Source organism: Oryx dammah, unplaced genomic scaffold, assembly GCF_014754425.2.
Source record: "Oryx dammah isolate SB20612 unplaced genomic scaffold, SCBI_Odam_1.1 HiC_scaffold_25, whole genome shotgun sequence".
NCBI classification, from domain to species: Eukaryota; Metazoa; Chordata; class Mammalia; order Artiodactyla; family Bovidae; genus Oryx; species Oryx dammah.
In genome coordinates, this window is record NW_024070209.1 from 90,691,911 (window position 1) to 90,715,131 (window position 23,221).

The window sequence follows — 23,221 nt, forward strand, 5'->3', positions numbered from 1 at the left end:
GGAGATAGACAGACAAGGAGAGGACCAAGGGAGACAGCAGGACAGACTTCCCCTCCTTCATGAGAGGACTTGGTAAGAAGGTGGTGGTGGTGGTTTAGCTGCTCAGTCGTGTCCAACTCTTCACGACCCCGTGGACTATAGCCCACTAGGCTCCTTATCTGTGGGATTCTCCAGGCAAGAACACTGGAGTGGGTTGTCCCTTCCTTCACTTCCTTCTTCCCAACCCAGGAATCGAACCCAGGTCTCCTACATTGCAGGCAGATTCTTTACCAACTGAGCTAAGAGGGAAACACCATTGGTAAGAAGGTAGCCGTTTGCAAACCTCTTATTAAGGACCATCCTCAGATGCCAGACTCCAGGCTCCACAACTGTGAGAAATTAGCTTGCATCATTTACAAGCTTCTCAGTCTATGAAACTCAGAGATGAGAGATGAGGACCACGTCAGGCCTGAAGGGGAGAGTTCGAGGGAGGTGGCGGAGAAGTAAGACCTGGGAGGCTGGAGGGCAACATGCGGCGTGCACACCCGGTGGACGTGTGAGAGGCACACGCACACTGAGGTGGGTCCTATGTTCTCTGTCCTTCCTCCTGTGTGCCTGGCCTTCTGGTCACCTTGGGTCTTTTAGTCCCCTCACAGTTCTTTTTGGAGACCTGCCATGGACCAGGTGGTATTCTGCTTGTCCTAGTTGAACAAGAGAGAGAAGTCTCCCTCCCTCAAGGAGCTGGCAGGAGCTCCATGCCCAGGTATCCACAGGGAGAGGGAAAGTGAGGGGGCAGAAAGGGAAAACCACAAAAAGCAGAAAGATGGGAGTCGGGTGACAGAAGATGTAAGCAGAGACAATATTTCTCTTCAACTCAGGAATATGTAAGTCAGGATGAATCCAGGGCTGCATGTCTGGGTCTGTGGGTGATGCATCTCTCTCTCTCTGTCTCTGTTTCTGTGGGCAGAGGGAAAGGGACAAATTCTGCTCCACTGGCACCTGAATTCCACCACTCCTGGGTGGATCCGTGCTGGGCTGCTGGCTTGGCAGTGGGGTAGACAGTCCCTTTGCAGCAGCCCTGTGTGGCTGTTCATGGCAGAGTCTGCCTTTTGCTCTTTTACTGTTTCTTCTCTACATCTATCCTGCCCAGAGGACTTCACCACTGAGGCCACGTCATTCATACACAAGGATTAAACCAGGGAAGACAAAGTTCTTGACTATTACTGACATTTCTTATTTGTTTCACATTTGATTCTCAATTGGCATCTTTACCAGTTGGACTTCCCTGGTAGCTCAGATGGTAAAGCATCTGCCTATAATGTGGGAGAGCCAGATTCAATCCCTGGATGGGAAAGATGCCCTGGAGAAGGAAATGGCAACCCACTCCAGTATTCTTGCCTGGAAAATCCCATGGACAGAGGAGCCTGGTACGCTACAGTGCATGGGATTGCAAAGAGTCTGACATGATTGAGCGACTTCACTTCACTTTGGCATTTTTACAAGTCTGGGGACAAGGGCAGAGGTTTCCTTACATAGGGATCACTTCTGACACGTGCAGGGTCATCCCTCAGACCCCCTTCTGCTCATGGCCAGGTGGTTCTTCACAAGGAGAGCACGTAGAACAACGGACGCCCTGTGTCCTGACCCTTCACCCTGACCTTGACCTCTGCTCTCCCTCATTGACACAGAGGAAGCCTGCCTGGAACTAAGGCCATCAGATGAATATATTGCCATTTCTCCCCCTGGACCTCATTGACCCTCACAAAGTGACCAAACCAAATACAGTTGGAGCCCGGATTCCACAATCCTAGACTTTCTTTATCTGTCATTCTGATGTCTGGGCCATGTGGTTTTTTAATTATATACATATATATATATTTAATTATGGAGCCTCTTTTAGGTCATGTGAAGCTGTGGAATTGTCCTTGGTGTGGCTGCCCCCCTTTACCAGCATGAAGAGCCTTTACCCTCCTGTGCACGCCCTGGGTTTGCAAGGTAAAAAGAAGAGAATCTGTGTGAATGGTCGACCTTCCCAGGGACCCTGCATGCAAATAGACCTTTGCCTTGTTTGTTTTCCTGTTGCATGCTGCCCTGAGGATCTACGTAGGTTTGCAGGAGCGTGTGGAAGGATGTGAGTGTGTCTGGGATCCAGAAGAGCCACATAACCAACCCTCGTCTTCATTATACCCATTCCTCACTCTAATGAGATCCTCGGGGGCAGAGGCAGTTAAAAATGAAAAGAAATAAATAAGCCGATCTCTGGTGGCCACACAGGAGGCAAACCTGAGACCTGTCCTCACTATAAATTGGGTCTATCAAATACATCCCTGTACAAATATAGGGCAAACCACTAGAAACCCTGATTTTCAAAGGGATATAAAAAAAATTTAATATACCTTTGGATGCTTCCAGAAAACCACTAAATTTCTAAGTACGAAACAAAACTGGACTCGTGCCTGATTCCCAGTCCATTTCTACAATAAAAAGAAAGCCAGTGTCCTGCAGAGACACACTCCTGTCATTGGTCACTCTGCAACTAAGAGTCATCACATGCTGCTGGGTGCCCAGCACACTGATAAAGTGTGTGTTACTTCTAGTTATATTGCTCATCATTTATAGTTAATTTCTTGGTTTCCTCTCTTTTGTCCTTTTTTTTTTTTTTTATTGGAGGAGTGCACATCAGAACACAAATCACAATGAAATCACTCACATCTAAGCTTTCAACTCTAGGGTATGGACAGTCTGTCACACACAGAAAGGCTACCACCCACAGATTTCGGTTTTGTAGCTTAAGGAACTTTGACACCAAGAGGCTCCTTGCTCGGCCGTAAGAAAAAGAAAATCTGCAAAAATCAGTCCGTCTGGGCTTTCAAGCAAAATTATACTTTGATTTTTTTTCTAGTTTTATTGAGATAATATGTGATGTAAGTTTAAAGCATACAGCATCATGATTTGATATGCATATATCCTAGGGGCTGATGACCATGTTAAGATTAGTTAGCATCCTTCATTTCACATAGTTAGAAATTTTATACTTTAATTTAAAAAATTGGTGAGAAAGAGCACATTAAGATGAAGACCACTGATGTTTTCCACTCCCCTTTCCAGGATAAATACAACACCAGGGGATACAAGATGTCACTCACACAACTTCGGAGCTGAGCCGAAGGTGGGGCTAGGGTTGATGAGCTTCTTCCTGAGAGCCAGCATTTCTGAACTGAGCATTTCCGCTTTTTTCTGGAAAACAGAGGCGGACACACAGCACCTCCCAGGCAGCCCGATGGGCCAGCTGGCCCAGAGACCAAGGCAACAGTCTGGAGGTCATTCCTCTCTTTCCTTTGCCCTCTCCACCCTGAGAAGAGAGTGTGGGCTACACGGACATCCACTTGCATTCTCCTCAAACTTACCTGGGGCAGGAAAGGACAAGCTACTGCCTATCTTTAATCGACAAAATAATTCTCATGTGAAGGACTTTGAAGATTTGGCTCATGTTTTCTTCTGCAACATCCCCACATCTCTTGGGAAAATACTCACACATTTACGTCTTCATATCTGCCTTAAAGCAATGGAATGAAATCTTGATATGAATGACATTTGATCCCCAGAAAAGGTATTTCTTAAACATCTTCAGCTTTGGGGAATTTGGTCCAAAAAAGAGAGCATCTGAGAACTCCGAGACCCCTGTGGAGTTGCATGCCTAGACCTGTGTAAGTAATCGTAGACTTAGAACTTACATTAGCTGCAACATTCTTACAGCATTGGGAGACAATGTAAATGACGTCTTTCAGTTCAGCTCAGTCGCTCAGTCCCGTCCAACTCTTTGTGACCTCATGTACTGCAGCACACCAGGCCTCCCTGTCCATTACCAATGCCCGGAATCCACCCAAACCCATGTCCACTGAGTCGGTGATGCCATCCAACCATCTTATCCTCTGTTGTCCCCTTTTCCTTCCGCCCTCAATCTTTCCCAGCATCAGGGTCTTTTCAAATGAGTCAGCTCTTCACCATCAGGTGGCCAAAGTATTGGAGTTTCAGCTTCAACATCAGTCCTTCCAATGAACACTCAGGACTGATCTCTCTTAGGATGGACTGGTTGGATCTTCTTGCAGTCCAAGGGACTCTCAAGAGTCTTCTCCAACACCACAGTTCAAAAGCATCAATTCTTTAGCACTCAGCTTTCTTTATAGTCCAACTCTCACATCCATACATGACCACTGGAAAAACCATAGCCTTGACTAGAAGGACCTTTGTTGACTAAGTAATGTCTCTGCTTTTTAATATGCTATCTAGTTTGGTTATAACTTTTCTTCTAAGGAGTAAGCATCTTTTAATTTCATGGCTGCAATTATCATTTGCAGTGATTTTGGAGCCCAGAAAAATAAAGTCAGCCACTGTTGCCACTGTTTCCCCATCTATTTCCCATGAAGTGATGGGACCAGATGACATGATCTTAGTCTTCTGAATGTTGAGCTTTAAGCCAACTTTCTCACTCTCCACTTTCACTTTCATCAAGAGGCTCTTTAGTTCTTCTTCACTTTCTGCCATAAGGGTGGTGTCATCTGCATATCTGAGGTTATTGATAGTTCTCCTGGCAATCTTGATTCCATCTTGTGCTTCTTCCAGCCCAGTGTTTCTCATGATATACTCTGCATAGAAGTTAAATAAGCAGGGTGACAATATACAGCCTTGACGTACTCCTTTTCCTATTTGGAACCAGTCTGTTGTTCCATGTCCAGTTCTAACTGTTGCTTCCTGACCTACATATAGGTTTCTCAAGAGGCAGGTCAGGTGGTCTGGTATTCCCATCTCTTTCAGAATTTTCCACAGTTTTTTATGATCCACACAGTCAAATGCTTTGGCATAGTCAATAAAGCAGAAATGTTTTTCTGGAACTCTCTTGCTTTTTTGATGATCCTGTAGATGTTGGCAATTTGATCTCTGGTTCCTCTGCCTTTTCTAAAACCAGCTTGAACATCTGGAAGTTCACAGTTCACGTATTGCTGAAGCCTGCCTTTAAACATGGACAATTGGCTCTTTCCTATTTCTATGCTGTTATGTATAGCAGTGAAATTGCATTTTCCCAGTTCAGATTGTTTCTGATTTTCCATTACATCTCTCTAGGAGATAAGCACCTCTCTTACTGAAGAGACACCTTTGTCTCTTGGAAATTAGAGACCAATTTGTTAATGAGGGGCATGAAGGGAAAATCTTGAGCTTCACGGTCAGTTGATCATTAAAAATTGATCTGGTACTAGCACATGAGTCCAGAGCAAATAAGACGGCAATGGTACTTCCAGCTGTGCTAGTGAGTGTGAGGGGAATGGCGGGTCTTCAGGGTATCTGACCTCATCCCATCACAGCCCAGGTGCCCACAGTCCCAGCAGGTTTCTCCACTTGTCCATCAAAGCAACAGTTCAAGAGTGATGCATGGCATAGGGTGTGTTTTCCCCAACAGACAGATTATCCTTTAGAAATTATTAATCTAGGAAGTTCATTTCAGTTCAGTCACTCCAGACTCTTTGCAACCCCATGGACTGCAGCACCCCAGGCCTCCCTGCCCATCACCAATTCCCGGAGTTTACTCAAACTCATTCCCATTGAGTTAGTGATGCCATTGAATCATCTCATCCTCTGTCGTCCTCTTCTCCTCCTGCCTTCAATCTTTCCCAGCATCAGGGTCTTTTCAAATGAGTCAGCTCTTCCCATCAGGTGGCCAAGGGATTGGACATTCAGCCTCAACATTAGTCCTTCCAGTGAACACTCAAGACTGATCTCCTTTAGGATGGACTTGTTGGATCTCCTTGAAGTCCAAGGGACTCTCAAGAGTCTTCTCCAACACCACAGTTCAAAAGCATCAATTCTTCGGTGCTCAGCTTTCGTTTATAGTCCAACTCTCACATCCATACATGACTACTGGAAAAACCATAGCCTTGACTAGACAGACCTTAGGTTGACAAAAAATTTCCACATGATGGACCTAGAGACTGTAATATAGAGTGACGGAAGTCAGAAAAAAATCATACATTAGCACATATATGTGATATCTAGAAAAAATGTTGCTGATTAACCTACTTGCAGGGCAGAATAGAGACAAGGACATAGAGAACAAATGTATGAACACCAAAAGGAGAAAGAGGATGGGAAGAATTTGGGAACTGGAATTGATGCATACACAGCTGGGATTGTATCTATGTTCAGTATATATACATATACACTGTACATTAGACATATATAAATACACTATTGATACTATATATAAAATAAATGACTAAATGAGAACCCACTCCAGAGCACAGGAAACTCTTCAATGCTCTGAGGTGACTTAAAAGGGAAGGAAATCCAAAAAAGAGTGGATATATGTGTACGTATAGCTAATTCTCTTTATTGTTCAGCAGAAGCTGACATAACATTGTAAAGCAACTATACTCCAATACAATTTTGTTTTAAAATCCCCATGCAGCGTGAGGAATTCTTTTTGAAAATAACGCTTAGAACAATCAGTTTCTTCTACATCTGAAGATAATCCATTGTGATGTTGTTGGGTTTACCTGAGCATAAAAACCAAAATGCAACTAAAATATTAGATAGATCATCAAAAAATGCAGCTCACGCAATGTCACCAAGCCTTTCAAATTAGATACACTGGTTAAATTCTATCCTTATGCCACCTGTAACAAACATCTTGTTGGTGTCAGCCATTTTTGAAAGTCATTATTCTAAAATCAGCAAGTTTTCAGTGTCTTTCACATTACTGCCAGGTTTTGATGAACTCGAGCACAGAGATAACAAGAATTGGTTTTGACTGGCATTTTGTTTTTGAAGAGAAAATAATTCCACAATTTTATCTGGTCTTTCACCACAAGGAAACAGATTTTGGAAAACTCACACTCAGATTCTACTTCATGCATTAGGCTGCGGTTAGCTTTCAAAGCCTGAGACACTCACATCCACAATGGTGTATGATCATAACTGCGAGCATTTTGCAGCCCCTCAGGGTATGTAATATTACCATTTTCATAGGCAAATTCCGTTACCTCCTCGGATGCTAATTACCACCAGGAGGGTTCAGGTTTATATTCTGGACCTTTGGAAAACAGACACTGGAACTGGTGAATCTTCCTGGGTGTCCCTGTAGGTGTCAGAAGCTGGAACGCTACTCATGGCCCTCATGCTGGGTACCGCATGGTATGGTGATCTGACTTCTCTCAGTAGAAAATCAGAGTGGGGGACAGGGTGGGCACTGTGCTCTGTGTGTTCCTACATCCCATTCTTCTGTTTTCCCAGTTCTTCCAAGATGTAGGCATTATCCTCACTCACGTTGTACAAGTGAGGCAGGGGAGGTTTCAGGCAGTGAGTTCTAGTGACCACACTCAAAACCACAAGGTTGAGGAAAGATGCATCGAGAGACACCTTGTGTTCTGCGTGACCCCAAAGTCTGAGCTCTGCTGCTCTGAAACCACACACATACCTGGCTGACTCCATCACTTAGGTTCTGCTGGCCCAGGTCACGTTTGAGAGTGGAGTACTTGTGAGATGCATGGCTGCAAGGACCCAAGTGGAAGACAGGTTTTCTTCCAGGCCACCTTCCTGGAGAATACTCAGCTCTATCCACCTATGTTTGTTGTTTAGTCGCTAACTTGTGTCTGACTCTTCTGCAACCATATGGACTGTAGCCTGCTTCTTTCCCCAATGTCAGCCGCCAGATGTAACGTCCACACATCTCACAAGTACTCCATTCTTGAACTTGCCCCAGGGCTGCAGAACCTAAGTCATGGAGTTGGCCAGATATGGATGTGGTTTCGGGCTTCCCTTGTGACTTAGCTGATGAAGAATCCTGCAATCCCGCCTGCAATGTGGGAGACCTGGGTTCGATCTCTGGGTTGGGAAGATTCCTTGGAGAAGGGAACAGCCACCCACTCCAGTATTCTGGCCTGGAGAATTCCATGGAGCATGTAGTCCATGGGGTCGCAAAGAGTTGGACACAACTGAGCAACCTTCACTTTCATTTTCAGACAGCATAGTAACTTGTTTTTCTTCTTGCTGCTGCTGAAAGTGGGAGGAGTAGAGACCTTGGTCTAATTTTTGTTTTCTTCATTTATAAATATTGAAAACAAACTACTTTCCAGTGTCCTCTTTAAACATTTCTGAAATGCATTATTTTTTAAGAGATGACCTTAAATTCCTGGCCACACCTAAATGGTCCCATAACAAACATTTGATCTACACCTGTGGTGGATTCATGTCAATCTATGCCAAAACCAATACAGAATTGTAAAGTAAAAATTAAAAATAAATTAATTAATTAAAAAAAAAAAAACTAAAATGAAAACTCCATCTCCCAGAAATGTGGGGAAGGGAGAGCAGAAGGGAGCAGGTGTGAGGCCGATAATAAATGACAGCAGACAGTGGAGGCCTCTGAACGCAGCACCAAATGTAGGACTGAGAAGCTTGGACTTTGTAAATCTCACAGTAAATGGTGAGAACACAAAGGTCCCTCAGCTTTCTGTCTACGATATTTATCTTTTACAAGATCTGGCTTTCCACGCACACACACATTCGGTAATTCCCAGGCAGACATTTACTTTGCTTTGATTCTCTGAGAGTTTTCTGACCTTTGTGTAACTGCTGGGAGGAAGCTGCTTGTCTGTAACACTCGTCTATATGAGTGTTACAGTGAGGACGGACGGGCAGGGTGTCAGGAAGTGGAATTTCAGGAGCTTTTGTCTGCATCAAATGCTTCTAATTTTGGAGCAGGGCATGAGCAGAGAACCAGCCGTGGGGGCCAATTAAGAGGCCACCAGTGGACTCCAGGGACGTTTGGCTGAAGTCGTATGACAGTGGGGGCTTGTCATCCCCAGACTGGGCTGTGATTGTGCACCCCACTTCCAGGGAGAGCTGCAAGGAGAGAAGATGAAGATGGGAAGGGCATGTCCCAGGGGAAGGAAAGAGCGAGCATCCTCAAAGTGACACTGTGCTCAGACAGGCTGAGAGCTCAGGATGCTAGAGAGAGAGGAGGTCTGTTCGTCAGTTCCTCTGGGTTTTGCTGTCAGAAAAACAGACGGGGAGAGCCTCCGTCTTCATAATGGATTGTGCGTGAGGGAACTTTCCCGTGTCACCTGAGAACACAGCACATTTCCCTCACCTCCGGTCAGTTCTTCCAGGGAAACCTCTGACAGGTGATGCTTACAATGATGCAGAGAAAAGACCAGAATGTACACACTAGATTCTACCACCTTCCAAAGGAGTCAGCTGAGAAGTTAAAAGAAATTTCCCCAGCCATGCTTTCTAGATTACACTGTGCCCCCATGGCCCCAGGACAGTTTATCTAGTCAGTATGCCTTTTTTTTTTTCTTTTTGCCTGTCCACCTTTCTGCTAAAAAGCAAGTTAGGCAAGAAGACTCTTACAAGTTCATAGGGGTGATAACGCATGGTGGGCTGATGAGGGGGTAGTATTGATAACTTTGGAGAGGGATAGTTTAGTGCCCTTGCACAGGTTCATTTGGGGCAGGGGTACTTTTGCTCCCTTCCAAAGCAGGTCCTTGATAACAGGAAGGTGTGCTTGTTGTTCTGGTCAGTGCGCCCTGCTGGTTGAGTTTCACAGCATGACCTGTTTACTTTTGATGAACCTGCTATTTTTGGAACAAGTTCATTTCATTTTTTGCTTAGAATTCTTTTTTTACTAATGATGGATAATCTCAAAGTGCTATCAAGGAACAGGAAGAGAGATTGTTTCTTGAGTGGATGGATTCCTCTAAGAATTAGCTTTGATCTCTTGGGACTTGTAGAGAGCAAAGCCAATGACTTTAGTTATTAGCCAAAATACATCACAAAACGAGGTTCCAATCACTATACATTTATCACCAGATGCGGCCAATAATGGGACTGAACTAACTAGTCTCCACTTAATAAAATGGCTGAGCGATGTGATATGTTCAGGATACTAGTCACACACACTTGTGCGTTTACACACACACACACAATGTGTTTGCTTGCAGCATCTGAGACAGTATTGTCCCATTACAGACACTTCTGTGAACCAGGAAGGATTAATTTTAAAGTTAAGCTCTTCAGGAGTGAAATAATTGCTTCAAAATGAGGAGCTCTGGTCCATGTTTACCGGGACCTGGTCACTGATTTGTCCCAGTGAAACCTGGGATGAGGCACTGTAATCACACTTAGTCTTTAGAAGGAGCTTCCCTGGTGGCTCAGACAGTAAAGAGTCTCCCTGCAATGAGGGAGACCAGGTTCAACCCCTGGGGAAGGAAGTGGCAACACACTCCAGTATTCTTGCTGGGGGCAGGGGTGGCGGGGAACTCCGACAGAGGAGGCAAGCTACAGTCCATGGAGACGCAAAGAGTCGGACACAGCTGAGCGACTAAGCAGGAGCAAGAGAGATACTATTATTCATACTATTAGCTTAATCCTTGCTCAGCTACTTATTGTTTCTCTAAAGTTCTTTTCACCTGTTTTCTTGGATGTAATATTTGGTTAGCAGGAAAGTTATCACTTGAGAGAGGGTCTCACTTTATACCCATATGAGAAGACTTGTATTAAACAGCAGATGCTGCCTATACATCAGATGATTTTGTTTTCTTTGTAAAGTTCCTCAAATCCAAGGGAAAACTTTTCTCTCCTGGAGGTGTGTTATTACATCTGGCAAATATTGCACCAGTAAACAGCCTCTTAGGAGAAGAGGGCCTCAGAGGATGAGACGGCTGGATGGCATCACTGATGCAATGGACATGAACTTGGTCAAACTCCCGGAGATGGTGAGGGACAGACAGGAAGGCCTGGTGTGCTATAGTCCATGGGGTCTGGAAGAGTAGGACACGCCTGGGCGACTGGACAAGCAACAAGCAGCCGCTTCCAAAGGTAAATAACAGTGTTCGCAGGGGAGCAGGCAAGATGTGAAAACACACAGGAATTGTCAGAAACATCTGAGTGTGTCTAATATTAAATGAAACTTGCAGGCTACATTATTATTTCTTTTAGAACAATATTTTTAAAATTAATTTCCCTCATTGTAATGATTGGTAGATTATCAATGTAATTGAGTATCAAATGAAGACAGTATTGTGTCTTGGAAAATTGCAGGGGAGAGAAGTGAAACAGATGATGAGAATTAACATAAAATTCAAAATCAGGACATTTGAGACATGGCAAAGCCATTCTCCAATAGCATATTGGGCACCTACTGACCTGGGGAGTTCCTCTTTCAGTATCCTATCATTTTGCCTTTTCATACTGTTCATGGGGTTCTCAAGGCAAGAATACTGAAGTGGTTTGCCATTTCCTTCTCCAGTGGACCACATTCTGTCAGACCTCTCAACCATGCTCACCCGTCTTGGGTGGCCCCACATGGCATGGCTTAGTTTCATTGAGTTAGACAAGGCTGTGGTCCTAGTGTGATTAGATTGACTAGTTTTCTGTGATTATGGTTTCAGTGTGTATGCCCTCTGATGCCCTCTTGCAACACTTACCATCTTACTTGGGTTTCTCTTACCTTGGACGTGGGGTGTCTCTTCATGGCTGCTCCAGCAAACTGCAGCCGGCTCCTTACCTTGGACGAGGGGTATCTCCTCACGGCAGTCCCTCCTGACCTTGAACGTGGAGTAGCTCCTCTAGGCCCTCCTGCACCCTCGCAGCCACCGCTCCTTGGACATGGGGTTGCTCCTCTCGGCTGCCGCCCTTGACCTCAGACATGGGGTAGCTCCTCTCGGCCACGCTTGTGCACCGTGGCAGCAACCCGCGCTTGTGTGCCGGAGACGGAATACCAGACCACCTGACCTGCCTCTTGAGAAACCTATATGCAGGTCAGGAAGCAACTTAGAACTGGACATGGAACAGCAGACTGGTTCCAAATAGGAAAAGGAGTACGTCAAGGCTGTATATTGTCACCCTGCTTATTTAACTTATATGCAGAGTACATCATGAAAAACGCTGGGCTGGAAGAAACACAAGCTGGAATCAAGATTGCTGGGAGAAATATCAATAACCTCAGATATGCAGACAACACCACCCTTATGGCAGAAAGTGAAGAGAAACTGAAAACTTGATGAAAGTGAAAGAGGAGAGTGAAAAAGTTGGCTTAAAGCTCAACATTCAGAAAACGAAGATCATGGCATCCGGTCCCATCACTTCATGGGAAATGGATGGGGAAACAGTGGAAACAGTGTCAGACTTTATTTTTTTCGGGCTCCAAAATCACTGCAGATGGTGATTGCAGCCAGGAAATTAAAAGACGCTTACTCCTTGGAAGAAAAATTATGACCAACCTAGATAGTATACTGAAAAGCAGAGACATTACTTTGCCAACAAATGTCCATCTAGTCAAGGCTATGGTTTTTCCTGTGGTCATGTATGGATGTGAGAGTTGGACTGTGAAGAAGGCTGAGCGCTGAAGAATTGATGCTTTTGAACTGTGGTGCTGGAGAAGACTCTTGAGAGTCCCTTGGACTGCAAGGAGATCCAACCAGTCCATTCTGAAGGAGATCAGCCCTGGGTGCTCTTTGGAAGGAATAACACTAAAGCTGAAACTCCAGTACTTTGGCCACCTCATGAGAAGAGTTGACTCACTGGAAAAGACTCTGATGCTGGGAGGGATTGGGGGCAGGAGGAGAAGGGGACGACCGAGGATGAGATGGCTGGATGGCATCACGGACTGGATGGACGTTGAGTGTGAGTGAACTCCGGGAGATGGTGATGGACAGGGAGGCCTGGCGTGCTGCAACTCATGGGGTCGCAAAGTGTCAGACACGACTGAGAGACTGAACTGAACTGAAAGCCATTCTTGGGGAATATGATGCCTTAGAAAATTGGGCCATTTGCTGACTAACAGTAGTTGTAACCCCTGTGACGACGTGTTTCCTGGTAAATAGCAAATTACAGGAGTAGACCAAGGGTCACAAACCAGTTTCATCAGCAACTTTGTATGTTACTGTGAACAGTCCATATGTAACCTCCTGGGCAAACATGTATTACTTTTTATACAGAACTATACTAGTTTAGGTAATCCTTGTTTGTACTTGTTTATGTAATAAGTTGCACATTTTTTTTCAGGAAAAGCTTGTAATTTAATACATTAGAAAGTGAGAGGAAATATGATACAGCGATCAGTAATGAAGTATTGTAAACATTACCTTTTTTACAGAGTGAAAGAATACTCTATATAATTTTGAAACTGTAATTTCCTTTTTCTCTCTGCCATGTGTTGTGGCTGTATTCAGTGCCAGCTGTGACCTTGGATTGTGCTGTTCTGTGGCTTCCCAGGATTGCGTTCAGGTTGTCCTCCGCCCAGGGACAACTGTACAGCATTTGAGAGGTCTTATTTGAGCTTTGCTTTTCATACTACTAATATTCCCCTGAATATGTTTTCTACATATTCTTCTGTGTTTCCATTTCACTGATCTTTAATTCAGAATGAGTGTAGACTAGATGTGCTGAAGAACATGCGTGTTTTTTAATGCATTAGGACTCACATTTCAGTGAATGAGCCCCTCTCCGCTGGTTCCCTAGTGAGTCTCTCAAAGTGAGCCCCACTATTGGAACAGGTGTCAGCCTCTCAGCACTGCAATGTCCTCATCCTGTAATCACCAGGGTCCGCAGCCCCATTCAAATGTCCTCATCCTGTAATCACCGGGGTCCACAGCCCCATTCCAACAGCACTGGCCCTAAAAATAATCTGATCATGTTTATCCAGCGTTCACTTTGCTTTTAATATTCCAGGATTATAATACATTGTTCTAATATAATCATTTCCTGTTATAGACTTTTAATAGCAACACAGCTTTACTTCCTAGGAACACCTGCCAAAGGCCATTTTGAACATGATGTGCTGACAGTTAATATCACTTAAAAATAAACTCACAGTTGCCACCAACATGAATTTTGTGTTTTCTATTTATTGTAATATCCAATATCTTCTCGGAGAAGGCAATGGCACCCCACTCCAGTAGTCTTGCCTGGAAAATCCCATGGACGGAGGAGCCTGGTGGGCTGCAGTCCATGGGGTCGTGAAGAGTTGGGCACGACTGAGCGACTTCACTTTGACTTTTCACTTTCATGAATTGGAGAAAGAAATGGCAACCCACTCCAGTATTCTTGCCTGGAGAATCCCAGGGACGGGGGAGCCTGGTGGGCTGCCGTCTATGGGGTCGCACAGAGTCAGACACGACTGAAGTGACTTGGCAGTAATATCCAAAACAACCTGTTTCATACTAGATAGCAGAGACTAAAGATTTTCTACAATTTTGGTTTTTATATGTTCCTGAAACCATACCTAAAATGTATAGACATCATGTGTTTATAATTTCAGAGAGCATATTGCAGCATGTAAATTTCTAAACATATTTCAAGCCTACCACCTTCAGGTTAAGAATTATGGAATGAAGAGAACACTGAACCATTAAGTAATCTATTCCGAGTCCCATACTTCTCATGTCTAAAGTGAAATACCAATCCCTGAATTTAGACATAAGTTCAGACAGAATGGCTTTGTGTGTAGCATAATCCTTGACGGTAACTTTGAAGAGAAGTTCATGCAGAAGAATTATGCATAATAAGTTAATGAAACACTGTGAATAAAATGCTCTAATTTTAACACTAGATGCTTTCAAACTGTGGTGCTAGAGAAGACTCTTGAGAGTCCCTTGGACAGCAAGAAGATCAAATTAGTGAATCCTAAAGGAAATCATGCCTGAATACGCATTGGAAGAACTGATGCTGAAGCTCCAAGACTTTGGCCACCTGATGGGAAGAGCCGACTCATTGGAAAAGACCCTGGTGCTGGGAAAGATTGAGGGCAGGAAGAGAAGGGGATGACTGAGGATGAGGTGGTTGGATGGCATCACTGACTCTACAGACATTAGTTGGAGCCAACACCCTACTTCCAAAGAAGGCTGCTTTCAGAGGTCCCTGGGGTTGGGACTTCAGAGCATCCTTTGTGGAGACACAACATTGCCCATAATGCAAGTCTGTGTCTCCTCAGAAATGAGAGCCCCTTTCTGCCTCAGGACTTGCATACAGGCTGTATCTTCAGTCTGGCTGTTCCCTCTCTGTGTTCTTCTCCTGATGGGCTTCTTTTATGCCTTCACGTCTCATCTTAAACATTTCTGGAACAGCGATGTCATTTCACCACTCACCACCTGCCTCCTACCCTGCTTTATTCCCTGGAGTCCTGATCACCTGTGTATGTAGTTTTACTCTTTATTGTAGGTGTCTGCCGCTAAACTCTTCTCAAAGGAGAAGGAATGATATCTGTTCTGTATTCTCACGTATTGAACATGGGACTGATCAAGGGCAATGACTTGATATGTGTTTGTTCAGTGATTACATAAAGGATTCCTCCATTTCCACTTTCCAGGGCCATGTGACATAGTCACAATTTGAGCCATTGTCATTTCATGTGACATGGAAGAAGCTGGAGAGTCAGTCTCAATGTCTGCTCAGTGTCCCCCAACTGTAATTTCCCCTCCACGCATCACTGCAGTCCATGAGGGGCCAGATTTCAGCAGGCAGATGAACAGTTACAATGAGTCCCAAAGAGAACAGAAGATTTCCACAATCCAATGTAGTTCAGATGCTGAGGGTCCTCAAGGAACAGGTGGCCTGGCCTAGGCTTCTGAGGGAGCCTCCCAGGCCATGGTTAGTGAATGGCTCCATAATGTGTTCATCCTTAACGTCTGAATGCCTCTAGTTTGTGTACATATATCATTGCTCTTAATCGGCCTTAGTCTAAAATGTAAGTAAGATGGTATTATAACCATTTTACAAGTAAAAAAAAAAAATACTTAAGAGTAAAAAAATTCTTGCTCGTGACTCATCTGTCCACCCCATCCCCCAATTTCCCATTTAATCCTTTAATGGATCAAACATGTTAGGAGGGGGTTTCTGTCTGTTGAGAGTTCTACAAGCACTCCATTCACATTGACCCTTGGAAAACCGGTGCTGCTTAATATCAAGAACTAGACTGAGATTAAGTGTGCTTCCTTTGTCCTTAGCTTTCTTTAATTTATTATTAGGCCAGAGATTATGCCCCTAAAGCATCCCCTATAAAAATAACAGAATGCACTGAGACCTCCCCTCTGAAGAGATTGCACCTGATCCAATTTACAGTTTCCCTGACAAATCGCTCAGGTACAGAGACTCTCGTGGTCTCAAAGGCAGGCTGCTGCAAGTGTTCTGACAGCCACAGATTCCAGGCCCACATGTTCACAACATCACAGAGATAGCCAGTCTTTGCCACCAACGTGAAAAAAAAAATTGTTGCATAAACAATATTGTTAATGAGCTCATAGAGTGAGGAAGATATATAGAAAATCAGAAAAAAAAAGAAGAAATGAGAAAATGTTGCAACCATTTACCATGGTAAGAAATAAGAAATCATGTACCTTATCACAATTGTCTCCAACATTATGCAACTAAAGGAAAAGAGCTTGTCAACTCCTCTCTAATTAAATTCATACATTTGTTCCACTTCAAAAATGGCCACGCGCTCCATCTGCTAGTGCAGAATGTTGGGTTTTGCAGCCAAGATTCTCATGCTAAGCTTTTCCACTGAGTTGAGGGGCAGAGGGTCCCTGGACTCGTAAAGAAGCTGCCCGAAAAATATTAAAAGAATGTCTGTGTGCAGCCGAGTCATTTGTCTACAGTTTTATGTTAAGAAGACGGAATATTGCAGGAAAGTTAAATCATCAGAGGGTTCAAGTTGCAGCCTCAGCAGTGACAGGCTGACGAGCGTTTTTGGTGGTATGATAATTTGGTCGAAATGCAGTGATTCGTTTTAACAGCTCGTGTTAAATCAGAGGAGTCGTTAACTCGAGCCACCCAGAAAGTCCCAGACGTTTCCTGTGCGTTCAGGGCGCATGTGTAATCCGCACTCTGGGTGCCTATGCTTCCTGATGAGGCACAAACCTGCAGCAACTGCTTCTCCTTCCTGAAGGATGGGGCGCTCAGCTTCTCCTATGCCTCTTTGACTATGACCCACTCCATTTGCCTCTGTAAACTCTCGTGCAGTCTTCTTCCAGCTGCAGCTCAAAGTGAAACCTCCTCTGTGAATCCCCAGCACCTTCTTCACAAGTGCCAACTCATTCTCTTCCCCTTCCATGCCCAGCACTCGTTACTGCTCTTTACTCCTTCAGTCTGCAAATTCAGGGGAGATTTTTATGCTCATTAAAGACATTCCTCCTGCTTGGGGGAGAAGTGGGCACAGGCGTGAGCTGGGTCTACTTGACCCAGGAGTGCAGGCTGTCCTCACAAACAGGGTCTGAGTTGTTTCCTTGAGGTCACATGTTCTCTATCCCAGCAAGAAGCCCATTCAATGTGCATTCTTTTCAGTGAGGATGCAAAACACAACTTCAGATCTAAGCAGAAAATTTTATCTTCAGTAGGCTTCTTGGGCCAACCATGTGTGTACATTGATCCATGCTTATTTATGCCATTGCTCTGTAGATCAGAATTATTATCACACTTCCTGGAAGAAGGGACTCTTGAGTTATAGTTGCCTCTGGTAGACATCAGACATACCACCAACTCTGGAGGATTTCAAAGGATCTTAATCTCATCTCTGCATCCAGCACCGAGTGGCAGAAGACCCAAACCTGAAGATAAGAGATGCACACAGAAGACAGACTCCTGGGTGGGGGGGGGGGGGCATTGACCTAATTCAGGGAGAAAATGTTTCCTTCACATCAGTCGTTACCTGTTGGCACCAACCACATGCTAAGAGCATGTTTTCCTCTAGTCTCAGGAAATGGACGGTGAGCTATTTACCCAAACTATGCAGAGTAACAGAAGAATAAAGCTTTGTAGTATCTGAGCCTGTGTTTTACTTTTCAAAAGAGGGGAGATGTAAAAACAGCAACTCACTTTACTCTGAGGAGACATAGAGCCAAGCATTTCAAGGCCGCCTGCCATATACAAACTCATTGCTAATCAAGCAGCTGTTAGGAGTGACTTCATTTCAGTTTAGTCACTCAGTCGTGTCCGACTCTTTGCAACCCCATAAACCACAGCATGCCAGGCCTCCCTGTCCATCACCAACTCCTGGAGTCTACTCAAACCCATGTCCATCGAGTCGGTGATGCCATTCAACCATCTCATCCTCTGTCATCCCCTTCTCCTCCTGCCCTCTATCTTTCCCATCATCAGAATCTTTTCAAATGAGTCAGCTCTTTACATCAGGTGGCCAAAGGACTGGACATTCAGCTTCAGCATCAGTTCTTCCAATGAACATCCAGGACTGATCTCCTTTAGGATGGACTGGTTGGATCTCCTTGCAGTCCAAGGGACTCTCAAGAGGCTTCTCCAACACCACAGTTCAAAAGCATCAATTCTTCGGTGCTCAGCTTTCTTTATAGTCCAACTCTCACATCCATACATGACCACTGGAAAAACCATCACCTTGACTAGACAGACCTTTGTTGGCAAAGCAATGTCTCTGCTTTTTAATATGCTGTCTAGGTTGGTCATAACTTTCATTCCAAGAGTGACTTAGGAAGGAATTTTCTACAAAGATATAAATTTTGGGTCAAAATCCTTTGCAGGTAGCAGCAAGTTTTTGATAGCAAAAGCATTGTACTTCTGTCAGTACCTAACCAGTCATCCTTTTGAAATCGCATATTCTGTTAAAAATATTAATAAACAATTACTGTGAAAGAATTCTTGGTAGGATTTATGGTCATTCATTTGGAGAAAGGGAGTAGAAAGAGAAAATAATTCTTGCTGAATTTCATAGTCTAAGTAATCAGCAGGGTTTTTATCTTATTGAATAAATTTAACATGTAACACTGTATAAGTCTAAGGTAGGTGATGTGATACATCTGTATATTGTAATACAATTGATGCAGCAATGTTTATCACATTATGTTATTATAATGCAATAATATCGTCTGTGTTCATATAGACAGACAATTGACAATTTTATCTCTATGGATTATTTACTACTTACAATACGTTCTCTGGAAAGAATATCTTCTTTTCTCAGGGCTGGTAATATTCTGTTGTATAATACATACCACATCCTTTTAATCCATTTATCCTTTGATGAGCACATGAGTTGTTCCCATATCTTTGCTATTGTGAATAACACTGGGTACTTATATACATTTATTAATAACTTCATGTTTCAAAGCATTATCCTCATTTGAAGGAGAATCTGAAGCTGAGAAATTTTAGTAACTCACCATGTTCACAGAGTTGAATGGACACACAAGGACTCCACCCTGGATAGGTCTGACTGTAACACTGTTTCTCACAAATCATTCCAGAAGAAATATGCATGCTCTTTGTTTAAGTGGCAAATCTTTGTTCTAAAAATTCAACTTGTTGCTTTGTAAATTTTCAAGAAGTATTTTCTTATTATCAGGGACTGTAGTATGTCTTCCATAAAGCAGTAACTAATTATTCTGTTCCAAACGTTATTGCTTTAACCACATCAGGGCAAATGCCAACAGAATTTAAAAGGCAAATTGCATGTTAGGTTTCTGTTAAAATACTTTCTACCTCTCAGAGTCCCTGAAAGCATCTCAGGGACCTGTCCTTCCCTGGGGGTTTGAGTGCAGATATCACTTTGGGAATCACTGCTGTAACCATAGTTTTTACTTCAAGTATAATCAAAGAAATATAGATTACCTTTTAAATGACATCATCTTTTTCCCCCTAGGTTAAGTTAGTAAGATTTATTACCATTGTAAGAGACAAAGTAAGCACATTCTGAAACTTTATTCCCCTACCATTTCTTCTCAGCCTCAACTGGGTCTGCTGTGGATAATTATAAAGTCATTTAAAATAGTTTGGGGTCAGAGAAGAGTGACATATACTCACAGAGTCTATTTTTTTTTCCTCATGGAGATGCTATTATAAAAGAACTTTTGAAACTAAAAAGCCTATGGATTAAACCACTATCTAGTGTTCTAATTCTTTTGACATGGTTCATGAAAATTGATTGATAAATATGAACACTGACAAAAAGGGAAAACTTTCAAAAGTTGTAAAAGTGAAAAAGTAGGAGAAAAAGGACTTTTATCAATATATATTTGTTCAGGTAAATTAATATGTTTCAGATAAACAAGAGCACCTGTGTGTTCATTTAAACACACACATACACACACACAGAACAAAATTTCCAGTCTCATTTCTATCATGTGCAAGTTATATGAAGATAGACAACTGAGTGTCAAATACTTTCATGTCAATTGCCAAAAAATCCCAGATGCAAATTAAAAAAACTGAGACCAAATTCAATAATATAAGCAAAAAACATTTTGATACTATTATAATAATTACTGTGGTCACCATGGGTGTGTCTGTGACTCTAGGCCTTTAATATAATAATTGCACAGTAGGTGTCTTAAGTGGTGTTTCCAATCTCATTGGTGGTTCTCCCTGGTGACTCCATGGTCTTGTCAAATTTTATTATGAGTAATGAATCATGTTGTAAAGATCACTGGTTGGAACCATGGAGCAGATCAAAACTTGGCACTCTTTCTACAAACTGAGCAAACAAGATGCAGTGAGGGAGTAATAGTCCTCCAAATTCAAACAGTAACAGTGCATTAATTTGGGGATAACGGCAATTAAAGTGTTGACATAAATTATTGAATATTTAAATGACATTTAATAATGGATAAATGTTCTATCAAATTCTAAGCATCCATCTCTTTACATCTATAGCATGCTAGAAATACTAGATCATTAGCAAAAACTTCAGTTGATTGATCCTGCTTGAAGAAATTGCATTGTCTAAAGTGAAAGTGAAAGTTGCTCAGTTGTATCCGACTCTTTGAGACCCCATGGACTGAATTCTCCAGGCCAGAATACTGGAGTGGGTAACCTTTGATCTTCCTGACCCAGGAATTGAACCGGGGTCTCCTGTATTGCAAGCGTATTCTTTACCAGCTGAGCTACCAGAGGAAGACGTTAAGTCTAGCAGTTTCTAAAATGGTCTTGTTTTCAGTAAACTGCTGCGTGCATCTGTGGGAGACATGTACAGTATCCAATTTAGCATAAACACAGGCAGAAGCAGATATTAGGGGCATCACTAGTCTTTCTAGGAACAATGCGAATAACGGACTTTCTAGAGAAAGAACAGATCTGTAAAACTGGCCACGGAGCCAAAATAGCTTGGAAAGGAATGTGCAATGTATTTTATTATAGAATTATAAAACATTCACATACTTGCTGGATCTCCATCAGTGAGACTGGTGTGACATTTCCAGGATACTTCCCTTACCCAGTGTGAGAACAAGTGTGATCAGAATCACTGGGGTCTCACCTGCAGAACACTTAAATTGGTAGGGTTGGGATGGAGCTCAGGAAGAAAGAAGCAAATCTGCTGATTCTGATGCCAAATATACATATGTGCAGGATACAGTGTCTCTGTGCTCCTTTGGAGGAAGACTATTTGAGAGTTTCTTGGTGACCAGAGCTAAATTATTTGTCTTTAATTGGAGACAGGTGGCTCAGTGGTAAAGAATCCACCTGGCAATCCAAGAGACACAGAAGACGCAGGTTTGATCCCTGGGTCAGGAAGATCCCCTGGAGAAAGGAATGATAAACCACTCCAGTATTGTTGTCTGGGAAATTCCATGGGCAGGGGAACCTTGTTGGCTATAGGCCATGGGTCACAAAGAGTCAGACATGACTGAGAGACTGAGCATACAGAGGATACATAAAATCTCAGTTCATTATAACTGTCACATCACTGTTCTTCATCCACTGCCTATTAATAGCAGTTGTATAAACAAATGCATTTTTATTACTGATAAATATGGTTAAGTTCTAACTCAAAGGTCAACCTCATCTACTAGGAAAGGAGTGTTGCATAAGTGGTTAGATTTGCAGGTTCCAGAATCAAAATCTTGTGTGAAAATCTTACCTGTACATTTCTAGATGGGAAAAGTCCCAAACTTTGTTGGGTTTTGGCTTTCTAATCTGCGAATTGGAAATATTAATACACCCTTCCTCAGTGGGTTGTGATAGGCATTAAACAAGATCCACCATAACACATATGGCACATAGTGAATGGTCCATACATTTAAGCTGCTATTATTACTGTTCATATCTATAAACTTTTGTGAAACTTAACCCTAAAATTCATTGCAAACATTTTTATTTTGCCTTTAGCTAATGCCAGACACTCTGTAGCTTCTGGGGATAAAATAGCAAATAGAAAAGAAATGTACTTTCAGTGAATTACACAAGTACAGTGGGGAAAACAGAACAGAAAATAAGCAAATACATGTATACTATAAAGTTAGAACTAGTAAATGCAATGGAGAGAAAGAAAGCATAGTGAGGCAGGCACAGAGAGGACAGGAGGTCTACTTTAGGAAGTTGTTCAGTGTGGTCATTCCTATGGAAGAAATACTTGAGCAGAAGACTGACTGCCTTGGAATTCTTGAACTTTAGACAGTTCTCTGGAAACGCCATGTGTCCAAGTGTTAGAGTATGCCTCAATCTCATTCATCAAATCAGTATATTTAAGACATCAAGATATCTCTGACACATGTGAGTAAATGGTAAAGAACACATGCGCACATGATTTGTCTCAGCAAATTAAATATATCTTATACACCGAACATTATTAGAATCCACATTGAATGAAAAGTTTTCTTGATGTCGAAGCACTCATGCGGTATAGGAGAGTACACAAATAGACATCTCTCTGCAGAAAACTGCATATCAAAATGTACTTTCTTATTTAAATGTTCATCAGACTTGTTAGCAAAAATTGAAAATCAGAGTTTTGAAAACTCAGTTGGACAATAGTAAATGCAACATTTTAATTACTTTATTTATTCTCCTGAGGCAATACGCACATCTCATACTTTGAATCTTTCCAAATCGTTGGCAGCAAGTACTCTGCAACATCTAAAGCAGATGGCCCACTAATTTTAAAGTCCCATGTTAACAAAAAATATTGGAATATGGTAAAAGTTGAATTAATAAAATTATATGCAAACATCCAACAAAAACCAGTGCTTGTGCCAAATTCAATAAATACTCAGTTGGAACTCTCCACTGCTAGATGCTGCACAAGCCATAATAAATGTATTCTTTAAGGCTTCCGCAAGCCTCGGCAGGGAAGCCAGATGGAAGTTTTATTGAATCTGGCCCTATTAAGATGGAGCATATTTCCATCCCTCTTATCACATGACCACCTCTAAGCTTAAACTCCAGTGGAGATAGGTCTAAGAATTAACTCTGTGTAGTCATTTACCCAAAATGATATAGAACATAGGGC